This window comes from Psammomys obesus, unplaced genomic scaffold, assembly GCF_907164565.1.
Source record: "Psammomys obesus unplaced genomic scaffold, mPsaObe1.curated_primary_1811, whole genome shotgun sequence".
NCBI lineage: Eukaryota > Metazoa > Chordata > Mammalia > Rodentia > Muridae > Psammomys > Psammomys obesus.
Window position 1 is genome coordinate 11,140,456 of NW_026596039.1, and position 8,096 is coordinate 11,148,551.

At 48.6% G+C, this 8,096-nt stretch overlaps 1 protein-coding gene across 2 annotated transcripts in view; it reads left to right on the top strand.

Annotated features, from left to right (window-relative positions):
• Nucleotides 1-1,003: 1,003 nt before the first annotated feature.
• Drd2 (dopamine receptor D2) overlaps nucleotides 1,004-8,096 on the top strand; it is a 62,624-nt gene continuing 55,531 nt past the window's right edge. For both annotated transcript variants that reach the window (XM_055622006.1, XM_055622007.1), the window contains exon 1: nucleotides 1,004-1,061. The gene's annotated coding sequence lies outside the window, so the exon portion shown is untranslated. The remainder of the gene's footprint in view (nucleotides 1,062-8,096) is intronic.

Below are 8,096 nucleotides of genomic sequence, written 5' to 3' on the forward strand. Positions count from 1 at the left end.
CAGTATTAGGACGTCTCTACTCTGAATTGACCCTTGTGACTTCTCAGTCTGACTAAGAGGCCAACATAGACATGACAGACAGCACCAACTGCTGAAAAGGATGCAAGAGAAAGAGGATGGAAAGGGGAATAGGTTTCCCGGGTGGGAAATGATCCTGAGCAGGGCTGAAGAAGATCGTGTTTCTCTTCCTCCTCCAGGTGCCTGGACACACCTCACCGAGGCAAGGGTGAGCTGGAGCTCCCAGGGCCTTCTTTATTACTTCCATCTGCCCAGGTCTTCCTCTGGGAAAGCACAGCAGCAGGACTAGTCGCTGTGGTTTTCAGACCTGAGGCCTGTACCTGGACCCTGGACACCTTTCCAGAATCTGTTTCTTCTTCAAAGACTTGATGTACTATAGGTATGCATGGCTTTGCCCAGCCTATGTCCCTGATCCTCAAAGGAGGGATCTACCGGCTGGTGTTGGGAATGCTGGGCCAGAGAAGGTTTTGAAGAACAAGATGTTACTTGATGAGTGTAGGGGGACACTGATGGGCGGTCCGGAGTTCAGGCTATTCAGTACTCAGCTCTCAGCTCTCTGGGGTTTCTTCCCCAGGTACCATAGTACAAGAGATAGCGCTGGGGCCCTGGGTGGGTGGGGCCTGTCCCAGGGGCGGGGTTCCTGGGCGCCTCGTGGCCAGGGCGGCCCCGCCCCCTCCTCCCGCGCTCGCCGCGCTCTGACTCCGCGGAGCTGTCCAGCCTCAGTGCTGGAGCTGGTCGCCTCTGGCACGCAGCGCCGCCTGGCCGCCTCCGCGCCTGGTCCCCGCGCTGCGCTCCCACCCTCCCGGCCCACCTCGCCCTGCCCCGCCGCGGCCCGTCCACTGCTCCCCGCGGGCCCGAGCCGGCCGAGCGGCTGCCCGCCGGGGATCTGAACGGCGCGGCGGGGCCGGGAGCCGAGGGACCCGCGGAGGGGACCGGCGGCCCCGGACGGCTGCCGGAGGGGCGGCCGTGCGTGGATGCGGCGGGAGCCGGAAGCCTCGAGCAGCCGGCGCCGTCTCTGCCCCCGGGCCTCCTATGGCTTGAAGGTAAGAACCGGCGGGATGGAGCGACAAGCCGTCCGTGGCCTCTACAAGAGTCGCAGGGAGAGGAGAGGGAGCGTCCAGAGCTGACTGGCCGGGAACAGAAGTTTGTCGGGCCACTCTAGCGCCGCCTGTCCCGGAGTACCCTTTCCACTGAGCCTTAGTCGGGCAGATTGCACCCCTGGCGACACCATCCCCTCTTCTTTCTACTTAGCTTCCTTTGCGCTGTCCGGGTGGGAGTCCTTATCCTAGGTACCAGGGAGTGTATCTTAATGCTTCGGAGGCTGGCTGACCTTCGAGAATTTTGGTAAATCGCTGTCCTCCTGGTATCCAAGACTAGGACCTCAGGTGCGCGCCAGAGTTTCCCACCACCCCAAAGGAAGAAGGGTTGTTTTTGATATCCTGGGACTTTTGAAAGGGTGCTGGACAGAGAGGCTGCTTCCTGGAGCAACCTTCCACCTAAAGGCTTTCCTCTGTCCTCGGTGCTGAAACCCCGTTCTCTGTTAGCTTCTCTGTCAAGCAGTCTGGAAGAAGGCTGGAGATTTCAGACCCATTTCTCCTTGGGAGTGCAGGGGACAGTGGAGGCAGGGGACAGTGGCAGAGGGTGACTGTCCAGCTTTGGGATGGATCAAGAGCCCTCACTAAGTCCCTATGCAGAGACGAGAAGCTTCTCTCAGCGTCAAGCAGAGCGCTTCTCCGTCCCTTTTTGCAATGGGCAGCCTGTGAGGTCCTCTTGAGGAGCAGAGGTAAGAGAGTGCGTTGCCATCTACACAACAGGCTTTGCCATGGACACAAGGCATGGTGCTGTCACTCCCTGGGGATAGGCCCTTGTTCTCAGGAACGGGGAAGCTGCTTTGGCAGTCATCATTTCCTCACTGGGCACCCAGCTGCTTTCTGTTCTGGGGCTCAGGCTGGATGAGGCGCAAGCCAGTTTGTAGACTCCCTTCCAGGGTCCTTCAGGCACACTAAAAAAAATCTATGGATTCTGACCAGGATACAAATCTTTTAAGCCAATTCTTGGTTCTCTCCTTGGAACTAGATGTTCAGTGTTTTCCCCCAACCGTGCTTCAGATGCAAATACTGTGCTTATGCTTGATTCATCCTGCAGCATTGGGGCTACTTGAGAAAGCAGTCTTTTCATCTTTCCCTGTGCTGTTGTTTGATGAGGGTGGGCAGAGAGCGGCCTAAGTGAATGCAACCAATTTCAAGAGAATCGGGAAGCTGATTTGCTGGGTCTCATCTTTCCACTTTGCTGTTTCATGTTTACAAATGCACAGCTAAACTGTTTTCTTGGGGCTTTGATAAAATCTCTGAAACCAAGTGTGGAATAGGGAAGATATTTGGGAGGGTTAGACCCAGAAATAAGGGGGACCTCCTGGCTGTGGTCCTCTTGCTTGTTTGTAGAGCTGGGGAATCAATCCCAGGGTCTTGTATGCACTAAGCAACTGCTCCACTATTGAGATACATTACCGGTATTTCTCAGCTTTGGTCTTCTAAAGAATGCTCTGAGTTCCATCAACCTTCCTTGACTGGAAAGTGAAGACTGTGGTCTGCTGTCGAGGTCCTAGGCAGCATTTCCCTAAGGGGTTGCAAAGATGCCTCTGCACCTGAATCACCCAGAAAGCTGGTTAAAATGCATATTTTTACTTCTTTACCAAATAAAGTGCTGAATTAGAATCTAAAGTCGAGGCCCATGATGTTATGTTTTACCAAATCTATAGTTATGATTTGGAGAAGTCACCTCTTATGAAACTCAGGCTTCCAAGAGAGTCTGTGCACATTTTTAATGGATACAAATTAAAGTCTCTCATTTATCACATTGTCTACTAAAGTTAATCATGTTAAATTCTTCAAATACGGGTCTGGGGTGGAAGAACCATCCACCTGATTTAGTCCCTTTACTGGGACCAAAGGTGCAATGCAATTTCCTCTCTCTAAGACTCAGCAATATGGATGCAGATAGCCTTGTGTAAATACTATCTTCTCTGAAAGCCAGCTTAATGTGTGCCTCCTTCCCACCTCATTTTGTGAGTGATGGTCTTTTCTGCTAGCACAACTGCTCTTGAAATGCCAAGACAAGATTAGTTCAGCCTAGTAGCACGTCATGCTTCCCAAGGCTGGTAGCCACTCATGCTCTCTTGGCAATGACCCCCTAACTCCACTGTTGATTCTTTGCTCCATAAACTAGAAGGTCCTCTACCTTCCAAGTTGGATTATTTCTGTCTATAACATGCAAATGTAATCTTGAGAATACTTTAGAAGAACCTCGATGTGAGAGAAACTCAGCTTTTCCTCTGATACCAGGGGGAGCAGGGGAGGGGGAGCTTTAAATATTTAAATATTGCTTTAAATATCAATCTGCTGAGGCCAAATAGGTCTCATGTCACTGTTCTCTGAGAAACAAGGACAAAGGGAAAGACACATGGACTCTCTTGGAGAGTGTTGTCTTCGTCTCCCATGCTAGTGAAAGCTGCACTCAGATACTACAAAGCATGGCTGTGAAGGTCATACTGTGTGTGTGTGTGTGTGTGTGTGTGTGTGTAGCATGTGTGCTGCAAACATGCATACATACATGAACACATGGGTAGATTATGATGTATGAGACAACCTTGAGCCAACCTTCCTTCCTCCAGAGACTCATTTTCTCACCTACTCTCTCTCTCTCTCTCTCTCTCTCTCTCTCTCTCTCTCTCTCTGGCTGTCTCTCATAGTTAATAGCTACAAAACTTGAGCAAGAAAGGTGTTTTTTCACCTTCACAGGTTATGGAGAATCCAAGCTGTGATTTTTAGGAAGCCATAGTTGTAAACTCCCAGAATCATGTGTCAACTGCTCACTTTCGCCTAAGGTTTTAGGTCTTGGAGAAAACTTAGAATATGGCCCAGTCATCCATATTTCTCTCAGATATTTGGTAATAGGACCTTAGAATCTTAGGTTCTTTGGATTCCTTGGAGGTCATCCTAGATGACCTTGTTCCAAAACAAGACAACTGCCCCCTAATACTGAGTCTCCTCTTATTACTCTCTCCCAAAAGAGTAGTGTCAGGTTCCCAGTTCCTGGACTCTCTGATTCGACGTGTTGACCAAAGTGTCTCAATCCTACCAGGTGCTCTGCTTGACAGGGACACTCCTGGTCATATAAGAAATGTGTCAAAACCATGGACACTAGAAAAGAAACAGCTTGGCTCAGCTTCTCACCAGGAGCTCTCCTCTGTGCCTGTGTTTCTACTTAATTGGAGGAATTCTAGTCTCATGTTCTTTTCCTATAATCCACAAAAGGCATCTTGTGGCCCAAGGCAGGATGCTATGGCTTGTTTTGGAGCCTATGCATCCCCAAGATTTCCATGATAATTTATGAAGAGACTGGGTATGTGGAAGCTATTTATTCACCACTTTTGGGTAGTGAGGCTAATGCTATCACTCTAAGAGGACCTCTAAGAATGCTGGAGTCCAGGGCTAAAATTCCCTGCCTCTCGCTTTTTCCCATCATCAGTCTAACTGAAGATTTTTTTTTTACTTAAAAGTATAATTGAATCATATTATCTAAATGCATAGACTTGAAAAATACCTTCATTACAGTGTCAATATGTGGTGATGGAGGGACATAAAACCAAGACTTGGCCACTTGGTTTACAGATGAGTCCAGAGAAAGAGAAACTTGCCTTTTGGAAAACAGGGGCTTTGCCTCATTTTTCCCCTTTACCTCAATCTGACAAATGGGTTAAATTGACACCCATGGCAGACAAGCTTCCCATGGGAGAGAGTGCTCTATTCTCTCCCTAGGAGGCACGAAGGTGTTCTTCTTCAGAGGAGCCCAGGCTCCTGTTTGCTCCAGTGTACAAGGAGGAGCCAGAAATGAGTCACTGGAGCCTGGGGACTCCCTGTCTCTCTTGGATAGAAGAGGCTGTATTTCTGCAATGCCCCAAACTAAGAGACCTGAAAGTTAAGTTGATTGGAGCATTTTGGAGATTATGTGTCAGTGTGTGTGTGTGTGTGTGTGTGTGTGTGTGTGTGTGTGTGTTTAAAGGTAGGAGCAGAGGAAAATCATTTGCAGGGGCTCCCAGAACAAGGTGACATTAAGAGTGCACTGAACACAAGCAATTATGTCATAATCTTAGGTCACCTGCAAGGATTTCCACTTTTCCCAGGAGACAAAATGGGAAGTCTGCTCTCTGCCCAGAGAGAAAGGAGAGAAGGGAGAGAAGGGAGGACCCCTGACTTCCCCGGAGCCCTGGAATGATGTCAGCTTGTTCCCATGGAGAGGCATTAGTCTCCAGTGGCCCAAGGCACTGCCTATCAGCACAGAACTGCAGCTGTGGCTCCAGGGAACTCTCTGCTGTAGATGTCTGAGAGACAAAAATGAGTCCTGGGGCCCCATCTATTCATCACCAAGCTCCTCCAGAAAGTGCCTGCCTTGCTTGTTCCCAGTTCCGCCTTGTTGTTATTGTTTGGGTCTAAGTGGCCCAGCAGGAGAAAGGCATTAGAAATGAAATCATTTCTGTTGCATACTGTATAATTGCCTCAGTTCCTTCCTGTTACCCCAGGCAGCAACATCACGAGCGGTTCCCTGGGAACCCTTGGTCTGAGAAAGATCCTGGCTCATGACAGCTTCCTTGGAATGTCTGCTTATGACATGTGGGTCTGCTTACCACCACCATCCCAGCCTCATTGCTGGCCTCAACATTACAGCAGCCAACATTTAGCACTCACTGTCTGTGCACAGGGCACTGTGCTCATCACTTGACACGTGTTTTCCATCTCAACTCACCATCGTGTAACAACTCTGGATATGGGTGCTTTCATTATCCACATATGGCAAAATGGCCCTAGAGAAGTAAGTGGCTCATACAAGGTCATATAGCTAAAGTGTGTGTGGGGTGGAGATGCAAAGCCAGACTGTGTGATGGTTAAATAATAGGCCTTGCTGACTTACGTAAGTAGCATAAATAATGAGAAAGGGAGAAGACTGGGGAGGCGGGGGTTTAGTCTTCTTTTATTTCTTTCATGTGTGGCGGATGGGGAGAGGGAAAGAGAAATGTGTGTTTGTTCCTGTGCCCTTGCACATGTGCAGAGGCTGTGGGTGCCCTGATTTATCACTTTCTACCTAATTCTCTCAAAACAGGGCCCCTCATTGAAGCTAGAGCTTTTCCTTTTCATGTCGACTGGCTGGTGTCCTCCTCCATCACTCCCGTGCTGGCGTTAAGTACACATGGATATGATTGAATTTTATGTGGGCACTGGAGATATGAACTCAGGTCCCTATGCTTGCACAGTGAGTGTTCTTAGCTACTGAGCCATCTCTTCAGTCTGCATATATCTTCTTTAATAGACAACGTGCTGCTAAATTTTACAATGATACCGTGAAAGGAGAGGATGTGGCATTCTTAAGTATGTGGACTAGCTGAGAAGTGTCGCTCCACCCTGGATCTGAGCTTCTTTGGCTGCAGTGCACTAGGAATGTCCCTGAGTGATCGATGGAGTCCTAGGTGCAGGAGGCAGGGGCAGAATGGAGGTCAGAATGGTTATATGAGTCCTCTAATTTGGAAGGAGGAACAAGGGGAAGGTGTGACTAGGGCATCTTTTACACTGGATTGGCGCTCAGTGACCAGCCTTCTTTCCCACACTTGAGTGACTCAATCTGTCCAAAGAATGAAAAGCAAACTTCTGTTAACATCTAGGCTGTTGTTGCTTTCTTCGACACCTGTGCTGAATGATAGCTAGTCTTCACTCCTCAGCTTCCTGGCTAAATAGACAGGAGAGAGTGCTCAGTCCTGAGATCCAACCAATACTGGGGCAAAGACAGGAGAGGCCTGAGTATTGTTGATCAGAACATCTAACCTGCACATGAGTTTCTTCGGGAACAAAAAGAAGGGAACCAATATGCTTCTTAATACAGAACTCCCCCAGGATTCAGCATCAGAGGTTCCATTAAACTGATGGAAAAATTATATTTACCTTGGAAAAAACTAGACAGTTTCTGGCCTGTTGTTGAATCTCGCCGTGTGTTTTCTGAATAATGTGTACCAATGTTTTGCTCCTTATTTAACCCTTTAAAGGAACCTAGGATGGCAGGTACGCCTGTGGACTCTGACCTCAAAGGCTTGGAGTCCGGTTCTAACCCTGACACTTTCTGGCTATGTGATGAGAGGCAGACTGATTAATCTCTCTTGACCTGGGTTTCTGTGTGAGTTGGATGTCAGTGATAACAGTGTTTGGTGATGATGACTACAGGTAACAGACGAAAGGCATTGGAAAGACCCTTGTTTAGTAATCTCGGGGTGCCCACTGTAGAGGCTGTTACTGAGAACTACCTTTCCCCCTTATTCAGAAGCTGATTTTACATCTCTGAAATTATGTTCCTAAACTTCCACAGATTCAAGCTTATGCTTCTTTCTTATGTTCCACATATATCCTTACCAAAATTATTTGGCAGGCACCTGTCAGGAATGCTTGCTCATCCCAAGGGAAAGGGTCTTGAATTCCTTTGTCACCCCTTTGAATTAGGCACTGCTGAGCTCCCATACCACCCCACACAAGCCATAAGGAGATGTCAGTCTTCCTGTTGATGGCTTCACATGGTCCCATTTTCCCCCATAGCATCCCAAGTTCTTCACCTGCTACCTTGCGTTTGATCCTTCCTAATTGACAGAGATTTGTGGTGTGGTGTGCACTCTGGAAAAGGCCATTTTAAAATTTAAGGGCTGAGAGAAAAGGGCTGAGGAGATGCTCAGTGGATGAGCACTTGTTGTCCAAGTGGGGGGATCTTAGTTTGAATTCTAGCTGTTGTGTAGAGAGCTGGGCATGGTCAGGTGCTTGTGTTATCCCATCAGCATAGGGGAGGGCAGAGACAGGAGGGTGGCTCTTGGTGCCAGCCTTTGCTTGTAAGAAATTCCATCTCTAGGGAATAAGGCAGAGCACAATAGAGCAAGATCCCTCAAAGCATCTTCTTTTGGCCTATGAACCTGTGTGCATGGCCATGAACACCAGCATATACAAAACACACACACACACACACACACACACACACACACACACACACACACA